Here is a 16,878-nt window from a genome sequence, read left to right as displayed (position 1 = left end):
GAATGTAACGTACTGGTAAGAACACAGTCACTTGTGGGTGTAGGGCTTCAGTAACTGGAGGTGCTCGCATACGAAAAAACAAACAATCCAGTATAAATATGAAAAAAGAAGAACTGCGGCAGCACTCACCAGATTGCGTAGATCAAACCTTTATTGAAGGTAAAAAATCCATCATGACGTGTTCACGGCTCGGGGGAGTGCGGACATAGTGGAAGTGAGCAGGGGAAGACAACAGCTGTTTCACGCTCTACCAGCGCTTCTACAGGTCTACGACCTTTTTCATATTTATAAAATAATTGCCTTGGGACAGTTCTGCCCTGTGCTAACCAGTGACTAGTCCTATACCTTTCAACGACACAGATAGCTGCACGGTTTGATCACAATTAAAATTAATGTGGTAAGCCACAAATATTGCTGCCATGTCTTAAAGGCAATCCATCACAAGGTTTATGCTTCACAATATGATGGCAGAATAACAGCGACAGAGACCATGAATGAAGTGCTGTGTCACTAATGGGGCTCCTTGAGGTCCGATGCTTAGGGTGGCAAGTTGCAGTGGGCGACGCCAGGGTAAAAATAAAAAATGTTTAAGTCACCCTCCTGACTCCAAACTCTTTAACAAAACCAGCATCTTTCTGGAGGAGGGAGGGGGAGTGGCGCATTAATTTGTATACGCATCTTAAGACACAAATACAAATGAACCTCCATGTGCTCCAACATTTACGGGGTCAGTGGAGCTCCAATTAGGAACTGATGGAGGTTCTGGTGATGTATTACTATACTAACGGTGGTTGTGGTGATCTATTACTGTATTGACGGTGGTTCTGGTTCTATATTACAGCACTGATGGAGTTTCTGGTGGCGTATTACTGTATGGACAGTGGTTCTGGTGATGTATTACTGTATTGAAGGTGGTTCTGATTATGTTTTACGGCACTGACGGAGGTTCTGATGGTGAATTACTGCATGGACGGGGTTTCTGGGATGTATTTCTTTATTGATGGTGGTTCTGGTGATTTACTGTACTGACTGTGGCTCTGGTGATGTATTACTGCACTGATGGCAGTTCTGGTGAATTATTGCTGTATTGATGGAGGTTCTGTTTGACTGATGAGTAGGGGGTGTAACCCCTAATACTTAAAAGCACAGAAAGAGTAACACTATATCTATATTTCCATGTGAATTGATAGGACTAAATGAAGATGTGTACTTGTTTTTTATGTATACCCTCCTCACATGTAAAGCGCCATGGAATAAATGACGCTATAATAATAAATAATAATGCGTAGTACATTAATCCTCAACATGAGATGAGTGATCGGCCAAGCAAGACCACGCATCTCATTGTCTGAAGGGTCAAAATTATATGGATAAAGACAAGGTCCATTTCATTTTTATTAGTTGAGACACTCATTATATCTACGGAAATAAATAACACGGCATTGCCATTAACCCATTCCTACTAAGATTATTTTAGGAAGGTTATTTTCCCTACAGCACAAAACTGGTAATTTCTCTTACAGCACAAAACTGTTAACTGTAGATTCACTTTCTTCAACCGGGATATTATAACAAATTGTTTCTTTTCCAGGTACTTCCATGCTTCCACACCTAGTTCACGTTAATTTTTCTGAACCAGTCTTTATTACCCCTGGTTGGGGAGAAACTACTGTATCCTTTTCCAATATCTGAGAGTTCCACAGTCTTCAAATAATAGTCTTTGATGATCTACTTTATATGCTCTTACAAAATGTTGGTCATTGCTCTAATCCTTCCTTAACTGCTAGTAAAAGCACAGGTGGAGTCACCACCGGACTTCTCGTTCACTTTAAGCACCCTTGAATAGAATATCTTCTGTCACCTCCTATCACGTCAAATCGTTTGACAAGTTGAATCGTACTAAAATTTTACCATGTATTTTGTATTCCATGACATATTGTTGATCTTGTCTTGTTTTGTTTTTCTATTTTATGTATACTCTAGTTTTCTCCAATAAGGATATTCTGATGAAGGTCCTATGATGGACCGAAAACGTTTAATTTAATCTATTTGGTCTGGATGTACAATAAAGAAGGAATCATTTTTTTTCAAATACTGAGTGCCAAGTAATTTTTTTGACGCATTATATCTACTTCTGTAGACTTCCTTAACTTTTGTAAGATGTCACCATACTCAGGTGGAGGTCCTTGCAGTTTTTTCTAAATACTGATCAAACATCATGTCAAATACCTCTATAAGTACTGTATATGTGCACCCTTCCCTATTAATTCATAAACTTGGGAGAATTATTGCACAGACACATAGTCACATAGTGGAGAATTACCTTTCAATTCTGGTGGATGAATAATATTTAGACTGAATTTAAGAGGTTACTTTATGCCATGTGAGTGATACCTCATAGTCTTGGAATGCCTGCAATAAAAAATACATAGATATTAACAAAAGATTAACCAACCTTTATGGATACATTTAACAGAAAACAGTAGATTACCATTAGGGCATTTGCACATGATAAGTATTTACTGCAGACATTTTGCATCAAAAACGGGTCTTTTAGCAAAAAAAAAAAAAAACTGCAAAAAAATGTGTAATTTTGCAATGAATTGGTGGGCGTTTTTGCTGCATTTTTTATGCATTTTTTCCAATTCATCAGGAAAGGAAAAAATGTTGCAAAAACGCTAAAGGAATTTACATGCTGCAGACATGAAACTGTTTCAAATCTGCGAGGAGAAAATTGGCACCATCTACATGGGATTTCATAAATCTCTTTCACTTTGCCGAGATTGGAAAATGCTGCATTTTTTTGTGACATATGAACATACCCTAAAGGTATGTTATCGCATTCAGAATTTGCTGTGGTTATGACGCTGCATATTTATTCAGGGTCAAAAACGCAGCTGCCAGATGTTACAGCATTTCTAGAAATTCCATGCGTGTATGTACACCTGCGTATCAGACATGTGGCGTGTCTTTGAGAACTGCAGAATGTCAATTTTATTCTAATAATAAGGCTCTATTTATTCTATCCCAGGCTATACAGAAAAGCCAGCATTGGAGCTATAGAACACCAAAAGGTTAAACCAATATTGAAAACTCTAGTGGCCAATGTGGAATAGTACAAGAAAATATTGTAACATGATTAAACGAGAACAGTAATGACTATACATGAAGTAAAGCAGATAAAACACATTCATTTGTTAGGGAGTATCTAAGACTATGTAATGAATAATCCCTAGATACACAGTTTAAGCAGGATAAGCACATTGTTTAGGAAAAATGGATGGAGCCACCACGTGGAAAACTCGAATATATATATAATCATGCCCAAATATGAAGTTGTCAATCACACAGAGAGAAAAATCTTAAAATCTACAGCAGCTTGTCACCTGAAGGCCTGTAGATTAGGAGAAAGCGAGGATACAGCAATGTGATTGTTGACTGTAGGGTTAGGTTTCGTATTATATTATTTTGTGTACAGTAATTAAGATGGCAAAAACGTGACATTTTCACAAGCTTAACTCGGGTTACAATTATCTTGATATTATTGCTACCCATTTATTGATGCTGCCTTCCAAGAGATTTAGTTCTGCTGCTGTCAGAAAAAGCTGTGAAAACTAAAACATTAAAGGACATTGCATGTAGCTTGACTTCAATGCCATGATCATAAAAAGGTAGACAGACCTCTTCTCAAAACTCACCAGGAAAGCAAAAGTAGACACAAAGGGGCAGAAAAAATGAGCAAATCTAGCATACGCGTTTCAGAATATAATCCTTATTTAGTTTCAGAATTTAATCCTTATTTATTGCACAGTCATACTGGAAGAAGAAAAGACCTTTCCCAAACTCTGGCCACATACTTGGAAGCATACAATTGTCTAAAAAGTCTTGGTATGCTAAAGAATTAATATTACCCTTCACCGAATATAAGTAGCACAACTCAAACCATACTGAACTGCTCATACCATCATCCTATCTACTCTATGGTCGGCACTATGCTTTCTGATAATGGTTACCGAGAATCAGACAAAACTAGACTCTTCAGAGAGATAGTGAGATGCAACGTGGCATAGCACGTGGTGCTACGTGGCTTTTGTGCAGATGCTTGATGATGGAAGCCCACTTACACAATGTTCCCCACAGTTCTTGTGCTGATGTAACTTCTATGAACAGTTTGGAACTAACTAATGATGAAACAAAGAGTATGTGTTTTTTATGTGCTGCACTCAAATGCCCCACTCTATGAGATTGTGTGGTCTACCACTGGTGGTTAAGCTGTTGTTGCTCAAAAACATTTCCACCTCACCGTAATAGCACTTGCAGGAGACCTTTGAAGAGTTAGCAAATATCAATTTTCATGAAATAACTGATGGAAAGGTATCACTTTGAGGCTAGGGGTATATTGAGATTTTTTGACCTTGACGATTGACTGATTGACCTTGACTATTAAATGGCAGCTGCATTACACAACTTAATAAAACAATTCTAATGGGATAAATTGAATAACTGTAGATATTGCTAATAATTTTTGTTTGGCTTTAGCAAACTTTGTGCAAGAAGTGTTTGGGTAAAATCGTTGTACTTGAGCTGTCAGATTCACAGTAATTGCATATTAACTACGGTAGATGCCAGATATGATAACTAAAATATATTTAGAAAACAGATTCTCGTCACAAGGAATTTATATATGAGCTGGCGAACATCCCAGATCCTGCCCATCATTGCCAGCATGTTATATGTGGCTAGGGTTGTCAGATTCTAAAAATGAGTTCAGCAGGTTGCCATCTAATCTCACAAAGTTTGCAGTGTCCTTCTTCAATCTATTTCATCTTGTATGACACCAGTATCCTGATGACAGAAGGAACACTAAAGCGCTTCTAAATGCCTTGTCTACTTTGACTGGTTTCTGATCTCACCACTGAGGTTTGCAGAGATAAGGTGGTGTAGGATGTGATTGCACTTTCAGATGTCTGGAAGCAATTCAAATGCATGACTACTTACATGTCAATCAAGTGAGGACGTGCAACACACAGCTATAAATAACCAAAAATGAGCAAGCCGGAATCATATGACCTACACAGTCAAAAGTCATTTACTTCTGCTCTACTGCATACATGTAGTTAATTAAAAAAGGGATAACAAACATTAATATTTGTTACAGAAAATTTTCAAGATATTAATTACAGTCACCAATTTCATAAGTGTTAAGTAGTGGGATTCTTAACCTGACAGTTACCTTGTGCTACTGAACCATGGGCAGTACGAATCAGAGAATGGTTCTTGAATTCTAAACATCTGTAAAATACTGCAGTTGCGTAAGTGTCAGTATAGAGGGAAATCTGTCAGTCTAGCTGGGCCGGTGGGGAAAAGACAGTGGGAACACACCTCTGGGACTCATCACCTTGTACCCAACTTTTAATAATATTGTTCTCTGAAACAAAGTGTTTCAAAATAAAACAGATATTTAGCATACAAGATATGGTCTATGATTCATGCTGCACATGCCCCGAACAGCAAGAAGGAGCTGATAGTTTATCTTCAATGACCACAAGGGAGTGGGGTATACAGGCACCTTCATTCTCTCTCTCTACCAAAGTGAAGAAAAGTTACGTAAAATTTCCCATTCCCAGGCTCACGGAACTGGCCACCGTGTGATTGGAGAGGAAGTGAGTGTGACTGGGCTTGGACCATGGGAAAACTGGGGTCAGTGCTGATTTGAGTTTGGTGTGCATCCTTGGGGGCATATCCAGTTAAAAACTGTCAAGGAGCAGAGGGCCACTGATTCCCCCCCCCCTACAATACATGCTACTAGCCTACTAGACATCAGCAGCAGACATCACAGTGATATCACCACATTGTGCAGCCCCTGCTGGATAACGGAGAAGAAAGAAGGAACGGATTTTTATGAATATGGGGACAGATAAGAGTATTTTCTTTAAAATGCCGCAGTGAGGGACATTATACTGTATGGGGGGGGGGCAGAAGAAGACATTTCATTGTACGGGGACTACATAGGGGGACAATATACTATATGGGGCCTCAGAGGACATTAGACATATGGGGCCACATCGGGAACACTATGCAGCAAGGAGGCCACAGAGGAGGATATCATACTGTATGGGAGCCACAGAGGCGGGCATTATACTGTGTGGAGGCAATATTATTATTATTATTATTATTATTATACATTTTTATAGCGCTATTTATTCCATGGCGCTTTACATGTGAACAGGGCAGATATAGACAAGTACAATAAACATGAGTAAAACAAGGCACACACAAGTACATGAGGAGAGAGGACCCTGCCCGCGAGGGCTCACAGTCTACAGGGGATGGGTGAGGATACAATAGGAGAGGGTAGAAAAGGACATTAAACTATCTGAAGACATAAACAGGGACAATACACTGTAAGAGGACAAATGAAGAAGACAAAACATAGGCTAGGCATTCCCTCTTACTGGAGAAAGAAAAGTTTACTCTCCAGAGGAGACAAGGCTTCTATACCATACAAATATTTTAATTTTAACTAATATGTCTAACTAACATGTTGGGTTTCTATGAGAAGGTTTTTGCAAATCTGGATGTTGGTTATGCGGCTGGTGTGATTTATCTGGACTTTGCAAAGGCATTTGACACTGTACCACATAACAGTCTTACACTGAAGCTACAGAGGCAAAGACTGGGTGAAACTATACGTAGATGGGTAAGGAATTGGCTAAATGACCGGAAACAAACAGTCGTCATAAATGGTACGTTCTCTAAATGAGAGATAGTCAGCAGTGGTGTACCACAGGGATCTGTGCTATTACCGATTCTTTTTAACCTCTTAATTAATTACCTTTTGCATGTTCAGCCAGACCTCACTGGGCCATAAGTTATCACCAATCTTATGGAAAGGTGATAACTTGTTTTTACCAGTGAACCCCTTTACTGCAAACCACCATATGTCATTGACACAGTAAATGTGCAGGTGCAATCTGTATTTTACAGTCAATAATCCGCTCTAATGGAGATAATGCCTAACAGACATGTATCTGGAGTGTGTGCCCCTTGAGACAATTCTACTTCTGGGAGACAGACACCCCAGTCCGACTACACATTCCCCTCATTATGAAGTGACTATTCATAAGAAGCCATCTCAACAATAAGGACCTAATCACTTCATTCCTATGTGTTATGTCAGCAATGTAAGCTACTTTAACCCCTTCATGACCCAGCCTATTTTGACCTTAATGACCTGGCCATTTCTTGCAATTCTGAACAGTGTCCCTTTATGAGGTAGTAACTCAGGAACGCTTCAACGGATCCTAGCGATTCTGAGATTGTTTTTTTCCTGACATATTGGGCTTCATGTTAATGGTAAATTTAGGTCGATAATTTTTGCTCTTATTTGTGGAAAAAAAAAATGGAAATTTATCAAAAATTTTGAAAAATTTATCAATTTTCACATTTTGAATATTTATTCTGTTAAACCATAGAGTTATGTGACACAAAATAGTTAATAAATAACATTACCCACATGTCTACTTTACATCCGCACAATTTTGGAAACAAATTTGACCAGCGAATTCACATTTTTACAACAAAAAAATTACAAAACCATTTTTTTTAGGGACCACCTCACATTTGAAGTCAGTTTGAGGTGTCTACATGGCTGAAAATACCCAAAATTGACATCATTCTAAAAACTGCACCCCTCAAGGTACTCAAAACCATATTCAATAAGTTTATTAACCCTTCAGGTGCTTCACAGCAGCAGAAGCAACAAAAATGATCTTTTAGCAACAATTTTTTTATTTTCCCAAGGGTAAAAGGAGAAACTGGACCCCGAAAGTTATTGTACAATTTGTCCTAAATACGCCGGTACCCCATATGTGGAGGGGAACCACTGTTTGGGCGCAAGGAAGGGAAGGAGCGCCATTTGACTTTTTGAATGAAAAATTGGCTCCAATCTTTGGCGGACACCATGTCGCTTTTGGAGAGCCCCTGTGTGCCTAAAGATTGGAGCTTCCCCAAAAGTGACCCCATTTTAGAAACTAGCCCCCCAAGGAACTTATCTAGATGCACAGTGATCACTTTGAACCCCCAGGTGCTTCACAAATTGATCCGTAAAAATGAAAAAGTACTGTTTTTCCAAAAAAATTTATTGTAGCCTCAATTTTTTCATTTTCACATGGACAACAGGATAAAATGGATACTAAAATTTGTTGGGCAATTTCTCCTGAGTACACTGATACCTCACATGTGGGAGTAAACCACTGTTTGAGCACATGGCACAACTCGGAAGCGAAGGAGCGCCATTTGACTTTTTGAATCGTTAGCGGACACCATATCGCGTTTGGAGAGCCCCTGTGTGCCTAAACATTGGAGCTCCCCCACAAGTGACCCCATTTTGGAAACTAGACCTCCCAAGGAACTAATCTAGACGTGCGGTGACCACTTTAAACTCCCAAGTGATTCACAGAAGTTTATAACGCAGAGCCGTGAAAATAAAAAATCCCTTTTCTTTTCTCAAAAATTATTTTTTAGCCCGCAATTTTTTATTTTCACAAAGGTAACAGGAGAAATTGGACTCCAAAAGTTGTTGTCCAGTTTGTCTTGAGTACGCTGATACCCCATATGTGGGGAGGAACCACTGTTTGGGCACACGTCGGGGCACGGAAGGGAAGTAGTGACGTTTTGGAATGCAGACTTTGATGGAATGGTCTGCGGGCATCATGTTACGTTTGCAGGGCCACTGATGTGCCTAAACAGTAGAAACCCCCCAGAAGTGACCCCATTTTGGAAACTAGACCCCTCAAGGAACTTATCTAGATGTGTGGTGACCACTTTGAACCCCCAAGTGTTTCACAGAAGTTTATAACGCAGAGCTGTGAAAATAAAAAATCATTTTTCTTTCCTCAAAAATTCTATTTTTGCCAAGCAATTTTTTATTTTCACAAGAGTAACAGCAGAAATTGGACCCCAATAGTTGTTGCCCAATTTGTCTTGAGTACGCTGATACCCCATATGTGGGGTAAACCACTGTTTGGGCACACGTCGGCTCTCGGCAGGGAAGTAGTGACGTTTTGAAATGCAGACTTTGATGGAATGGTCTGCGTGCGTTACGTTGAGTTTGCAGAGCCCCTGATGTGCCTAAACAGTAGAAACCCCCACAAGTGACCCCATTTTGGACACTAAACCCCCCAAGGAACTTATCTAGATGTGTGGTGAGCACTTTGAACCCCAAGTGCTTCACAGAATTTCATAACGCAGAGCCGTGAAAATAAAAAATCTTTTTTTCCCACAAAAATAATTTTTTAGCCCCCATTTTTTTTATTTTCTCAAGGGTAACGGGAGAAATTAGACCCCCAATGTTGTGCAATTTTTCCTGAGCACGCTTATGCCCCATATGTCTGGGTAAACCACTGTTTGGGCGCACGTCGGGGCTCGGAAGGGAGGGAGCACCATTTGATTTTTTGAACGCAAGATTGGCTGGAATCAATGGTGGCGCCATGGAGACCCCTGATGTGCCTAAACAGTGGAAACCCCTCAATTCTAACTCGAAGACTTACCCCAACACACCTGTAACCCTAATCATGACTCTAGCCATTATCCTAATCACAGCCCTAACCCCAACACACCCCTGACCACAACCCTAACCCCAACACACCCCTAACTCTAATCCCAACCCTAACCTTAAACACAACCCTAATCCCAACACACCCCTAGCCCTAATCCCTACCCTAACCATAACCCTAACCACAAGCCTAACCCTAATCCTAATACACCCCAAACCTTAATTTTAACCCTATTTCAACGCTAACCCTAATTCCAACCTTAACTCTAATTCCAACCCTAACGCTAAGGCTATGTGCCCACGTTGCGGATTCGTGTGAGCATTTTAAAAAAATCCGCAGGTAAAAGGCACTGTGTTTCACCTGCAGATTTACCGCGGATTTCCAGTGTTTTTTGTGCGGATTTCACCTGCGGATTCCTATTGAGGAACAGGTGTAAAACGCTGCGGAATCCGCACAAAGACTTGACATGCTGCGGGAAATACAACGCTGCATTTCCGTGTGGTATTTTCCGCACCATGGGCACAGCAGATTTGGTTTTCCATAGGTTTACATGGTACTGTAAATGTGATGGAAAACTGATACGAATCTGCAGCGGCCAATCCGCTGCGGATCCGCAGCCAAATCCGCACCGTGTGCACATAGGCTAATTCTAATCCTAACCCTAATTCTAACCCTAATTGCAACAATAACCCTAATTGCAACCCTAACCCTAATTGCAACCCTAACCCTAATTGCAAACCTAACCCTAGTTCTAACCCTAGTGGAAAAATAAAAGTAAATATATTTTCTTTATTTTATTATTGTCCCTACCTATGGGGGTGATAAAGGGGGGGTTATTTACAATTTTTTTTTATTTTGATCACTGTGATAGAACCTACAGTGGGGCAAAAAAGTATTTAGTCAGTCAGCAATAATGCAAGTTCCACCACTTAAAAAGATGAGAGGCGTCTGTAATTTACATCATAGGTAGACCTCAACTATGGGAGACAAACTGAGAAAAAAAAATCCAGAAAATCACATTGTCTGTTTTTTTAACAATTTATTTGCATATTATGGTGGAAAATAAGTATTTGGTCAGAAACAAAATTTCATCTCAATACTTTGTAATATATCCTTTGTTGGCAATGACAGAGGTCAAATGTTTTCTGTAAGTCTTCACAAGGTTGCCACACACTGTTGTTGGTATGTTGGCCCATTCCTCCATGCAGATCTCCTCTAGAGCAGTGATGTTTTTGGCTTTTCGCTTGGCAACACGGACTTTCAACTCCCTCCAAAGGTTTTCTATAGGGTTGAGATCTGGAGACTGGCTAGGCCACTCCAGGACCTTGAAATGCTTCTTAGGAAGCCACTCCTTCGTTGCCCTGGCGGTGTGTTTTGGATTATTGTCATGTTGAAAGACCCAGCCACGTTTCATCTTCAATGCCCTTGCTGATGGAAGGAGATTTGCACTCAAAATCTCACGATACATGGCCCCATTCATTCTTTCATGTACCCGGATCAGTCGTCCTGGCCCCTTTGCAGAGAAACAGCCCCAAAGCATGATGTTTCCACCACCATGCTTTACAGTAGGTATGTTGTTTGATGGATGCAACTCAGTATTCTTTTTCCTCCAAACACGACAAGTTGTGTTTCTACCAAACAGTTCCAGTTTGGTTTCATCAGACCATAGGACATTCTCCCAAAACTCCTCTGGATCATCCAAATGCTCCTAGCAATCTTCAGACGGGCCCGGACATGTACTGGCTTAAGCAGTGGGACACGTCTGGCACTGCAGGATCTGAGTCCATGGTGGCGTAGTGTGTTACTTATGGTAGGCCTTGTTACATTGGTCCCAGCTCTCTGCAGTTCATTCACTAGGTCCCCCCGCGTGGTTCTGGGATTTTTGCTCACCGTTCTTGTGATCATTCTGACCCCACGGGGTGGGATTTTGCGTGGAGCCCCAGATCGAGGGAGATTATCAGTGGTCTTGTATGTCTTCCATTTTCTAATTATTGCTCCCACTGTTGATTTCTTCATTCCAAGCTGGTTGGCTATTGCATATTCAGTCTTCCCAGCCTGGTGCAGGGCTACAATTTTGTATCTGGTGTCCTTTGACAGCTCTTTGGTCTTCACCATAGTGGAGTTTGGAGTCAGACTGTTTGAGGGTGTGCACAGGTGTCTTTTTATACTGATAACAAGTTTAAACAGGTGCCATTACTACAGGCAATGAGTGGAGGAAAGAGGAGACTCTTAAAGCAGAAGTTACAGGTCTGTGAGAGCCAGAAATCTTGATTGTTTGTTTCTGACCAAATACTTATTTTCCACCATAATATGCAAATAAATTGCTAAAAAAACAGACAATGTGATTTTCTGGATTTTTTTTTCTCAGTTTGTCTCCCATAGTTGAGGTCTACCTATGATGTAAATTACAGACGCCTCTCATCTTTTTAAGTGGTGGAACTTGCACTATTGCTGACTGACTAAATACTTTTTTGCCCCACTGTATCACAGTGATCAAAATGTACCTGGAATGAATCTGCCGGCCGGCAGATTCGGCAGGAACACTGCACATGCGCCCGCCATTTTGGAAGATGGTGACTCCCATGGAGAAGATGGATGGACACCGGGAGGGACACCGAAGCTCGGTAAGTATGGGGGGTGGGATCGGAGCACGGAAGAGCGGACAGGAGGACAGGGGAGCGGAGGACTGTAGAGTACAGGACAGAGGATGGAGAGGAGGAGATCGGTGGCTTGGGCAGATCGCGGTCTCCAGCCATGGCCAATGGTATTGCAGCATTGGCTATGGCTGGATTGTAATATTTCACCAATTTTCATTGGTGAAATAATACGATTTTTCTGATTGAAAGTGAAACAGTCACTTTCAACAGCCAATCAGAGCGATCGTAGCCCCTGGGCTGAAGTACCTCTTCCCCTGTCCCTGCAGGTCGGGTGCAATTACAGTTAACTTTTTCACCCAACCTGCAGGAACGCGATCATTCTGTGACACAGCATATGTGTCACAGGTCGGTTTGTCACCGACTTTCATGACGCATACGCTGTGTCACAGGTCGGGAAGGGATTAAACTCACTATTAAGACAATACCACAATGTAATAAACTATACCACATTAGTAAAAGTGAAAGACTGTAATATAGAAAGATTAAGTGTGGTTTCAGACCAGCATAGCATAGACATATACAAGCGACAATATTTCAGATGCAAATGACTCCAAAAGCTATCTAAGGCTACTCACTAAACTGAATTTTTGATCAGTATTACATCCATTGCTGTCAGTTCAAAATACTGACCTAACATGGGGCTATATACAAGCTATATCCACTTTTTGCAGATTTACAACATGCATCTTGGTCTATTGATAGTGTTCAAAATGTGGATGCAAATATATACTGTCATCAGTACTGCTTCTGCATTGCATACATTTTTCAAAAGGGCTGTAATATGTAAATAACTTTCCTTTTAAATGACAGCCCATCAGCATAACTGTAGCACAGATGCAATACTGAATACTAATGACACAGTGATGCAATATGATCAATAATACATCCGTTTTACAGATATGGCATATATAAATTCAATCCACCAAGCACATGAATTATTTCAAACGATAGTGTTTCATACCTCACACTCCCCTCAGTACCACATAGTGCACATTTTTAGACAATATATGGTCAGTTTTTTTAAAGGGAACCTGTCACCCCGAAAATCGTGGGTGAGGTAAGCCCACCGGCATCAGGGGGTTATCTACAGCATTCTGAAATGCTGTAGATTAGGGTTGAGCGAAACGGGTTGGCCAGATTCAGAAGTCGCTGACTTTTGGCAAAGTCGGGTTTCATGAAACCCGACCCGACCCCTGTGTGGGGTCGGCCATGAGGTCGGCGATCTTCTGATCTGGAATCGGAATTCCAATACCGAGTTCCGATATGTTTAAGATATCGGGAATCGGTATCGGAATTCATATTTAAGTGTAAAATAAAGAATAAAAAAAAAAAATATTGATATACTCACCCTCGGATGCGCCCTGGTTCTCACCGGCAGCCTTCCTTCCTAAGAATGAGCGCCTGAAGGGCCTTCGATGACGTCGCGGCTTGTGATTGGTCGCGTGAGCGGTCACATGGGCGTCACGCGACCAATCACAAGCCGCGACGTCATCTAAGGTCCTTCAGGCGCTAATTCTTAGGAAGGAAGCGTCCGAGGGCGTGTCCGAGGGTGAGTATATTCCTAATAGGTACATACTCACCCTCGGACGCACCCTGGTTCTAACCCGCAGCTTTCCTTCCTAAGAATCAGCGCCTGAAGGACCATAGATGACGTCACAGCTTGTGATTGGTCGCGTGACGCCCATGTGACCGCTCACGCGACCAATCACAAGCCGCGACGTCATCGAAGGTCCTTCAGGCGCTCATTCTTAGGAAGGAAGGCTGCCGGTGAGAACCAGGGCATGTCCGAGGGTAAGTATATCAATATTTTTTATTTTGATTCTTTATTTTACACTTAAATATGGATCCCAGGGCCTGAAGGAGAGTTTCCTCTCCTTCAGACCCTGGGAACCATTAGAAACCCAATGCACTGCATTGGGTTTCGTGTTTCGGCCGACCCCAACCCCGACTTTTCTATAGGATCGGCCGATTTCACTGGACCCGACTTTTGAAAAAGTCGGGTTTCGTGAAACCCGACCCGATCCTATAAAAAATAAAAGTCGCTCAACCCTACTGTAGATAAGCCCCCAATGTTACCTGAAAGAGGAGAAAAAGACGTTAGATTATACTCACCCAGGGGCGGTCCCGCTGCTGGTCCGGTTGGATGGGTGTCTCTGGTCCGCTGCAGCGCCTCCCATCTTCATTCCAAGACGTCCTCTTCTGATCTTCAGCCACGGCTCTGGCGCAGGCGTACTTTGTCTGCCCTGTTGAGGGCAGAACAAAGTACTGCAGTGCGCAGGCGCCGGAAAGGTCAGAGAGGCCCGGCGCCTGCGCATTGCAGTACTTTGCTCTTCCCTCAACAGGGCAGACAAGGTATGCCTGCACCGGAGCCGTGGCTGAAGATCAGAAGAGGACGTCATGGAATGAAGATGGGAGGCGCCGCAGTGGACCAGAGACGCCCATCCGACCGGACCAGCAGCGGGACCGCCCCTGGGTGAGTATAATCTAATGTCTTTTTTCTCCTCTTTCAGGTAACATCGGGGGCTTATGTACAGCATTACAGAATGCTGTAGATAAGCCCCTGATGCCCTTTGGCTTACCTCACCCGCGATTTTTGGGGTGACAGGTTCCCTTTAAGAAACTTTGAACAAATTTAAATTTTAAGAAGATGTAAGAAACTTAGCATAACATCTTATTAAGAAACATGCTTATTTTCCAATCTATGAGCCACTTCTCCTCCGGAACTTAAAATTCACCAAGAAGGAAAACTAAAAAAATGTGTTTCAGACAAGACAGACTGCCAGATTACAGAGTGACCAAATTATACTGACCACTAAAATCCATACAGAAAGGGTTGAGGAGAAAGAAGGAAGCACAGAGATGGTGCTGATGCTTTCTAGTAAGTGTTTTATTTCACCCAAATGCTGGACTCATAACTGTAGTGTTTAGTACTGCTGTATAATGTCCTTCATGCTGCTTTTGATTTTGAACATGTGTGACACGTGAGACATGTGAGACAGGAGAGAAGGAATTCCTTATGCGTCTGTGTACTGTGTATGGGATACATTATAGAAGTTAGTTTCCACCCCCTAGCTCAGACAATGTGAAATAGAAGTCATACAACGCTCAGAAATAATGATATGTATACATACATCAATTTATTCTGTATGTGTTTAAGCATAAGAAATAGTTTTTTATTTGATTTTTAACACGCCGGATAGCTTCATTTTCATAGAATGTTAATGTTGGAAGGGACCTCCATGGTGATCATGTCCAACCCCCTGCTCAATGTCGGATTCACTAAACCATCTCAGACAGATGTCTGTCCAGCCTCTGTTTGAAGACTTCCATTTAAGGAGAACTCACCACCACCAGATTATTATTTCTTTGAGGTAAAACATTGCTTAAAAACAGGCAGTGAAATGTTTTGCCTCACAAAAATTATAATTTGTGATCCCCTGCTGTCCTGTCTGTATACTCTCTTTTCCTTCCTCCCCTGCCCAGGATCTGTGGCATGATCAGACCGTGTCCCTGTACAGTCAGACACAGCCATTACACAGTACACAACAGGAGCACATATATAAGATTATCTCAGCACAGGGACATTTTTTATTAACACATCCAATTGTGGAAACTTATTATTGCAAGAAGACAAAGAAAAAATGAAAGTGCAAAAATCAAAAATATCTTGGTTATTAAAAGGGTTGTCACAAAAGTCTGCTGTCACGCTGTGTGACTGCAGACTTGTAAATCGTCAAACCAAGCAGAGCGCCGTTAGGATTCTCTGATGCCGGCGGCAAGACCGAGAGGTCATATGACTACAAATATGATCAAAAGTATGCAATATGCATACACCTGGCAAGATTCTGATTAAACTTGCGCGGCCTCGTTACATTTGCTTGTACTGAGCGAGCCTGCACATGTCTAATCGAAACATAGCCAGAAGTACAACAACAGTCGCACTCAATAAAGATTATCAGAGGTTGGATTTTTGTCTCAAAAAATTGTGGTTTTCTTTATTTACAAACACCAAACTTAAAGGTAGCACCGCAGTGTTTCAAGGTAGGTAACGTTTCGACCCACAGGGTCTTTTTCAAACCTTATAAAGAAAGGGTACAGGGTATCACCAAATATGAACATAAACTATTTACAAAATTATATACAGACAATAATTATATACAACACAAACGAATAGACAGGAACAAAATCCCTCTGTATATGCTACATATGTCTAGTCGCCAAGGAAAGACTAGGACAAGGCGACAAAGTAAGGATTATAAGAATAAACAGGAATACGTCATCAGGTTTGCAATATGATGCTGGGATAACGGTGGAGCGTGAAATATCTGAAGAACAGAAGACTGCTGGGGTGGCAAGCCTAATAACAACATTGACGTAAGGAAAACAGAGTTTTGATTAAATAAAAACAAATAACAATGTATAACAATAGCGAGTACTAAATGGCAAGATGTCCTGGTCTGTTGCTATATGAGTACAAAAATGAACTACCTAGGTAGTGCGTGCGCATGAAGAATGTGGCCGCGCTGTGTGTAAAGGATAGGAGGGTAGAAGCAGGATATATAGAAGAGTGCCGGGAGGGTTGAGATAAAGTATGGGCGGCACGATACTACTGGTAGTGTTAACCCCTAGTAGTGCTAAAAGGGGACAGTAGCTATGGAAGCTGT

At 41.4% G+C, this 16,878-nt stretch overlaps 1 protein-coding gene across 2 annotated transcripts in view; it reads right to left on the bottom strand.

Moving 5' to 3' along the window:
* The window catches only part of SRRM3 (serine/arginine repetitive matrix 3), a 777,290-nt gene that overhangs the window by 441,834 nt on the left and 318,578 nt on the right, over positions 1-16,878 (bottom strand). For both annotated transcript variants that reach the window (XM_069757291.1, XM_069757290.1), the window contains exon 3: positions 2,324-2,412. The gene's annotated coding sequence lies outside the window, so the exon portion shown is untranslated. The remainder of the gene's footprint in view (positions 1-2,323; positions 2,413-16,878) is intronic.

This window comes from Ranitomeya imitator, chromosome 3 (genome assembly GCF_032444005.1).
Source record: "Ranitomeya imitator isolate aRanImi1 chromosome 3, aRanImi1.pri, whole genome shotgun sequence".
NCBI lineage: Eukaryota > Metazoa > Chordata > Amphibia > Anura > Dendrobatidae > Ranitomeya > Ranitomeya imitator.
Note: the sequence above shows the minus strand (reverse complement) of the source record. Positions and strands in the feature narration are given on the sequence as shown.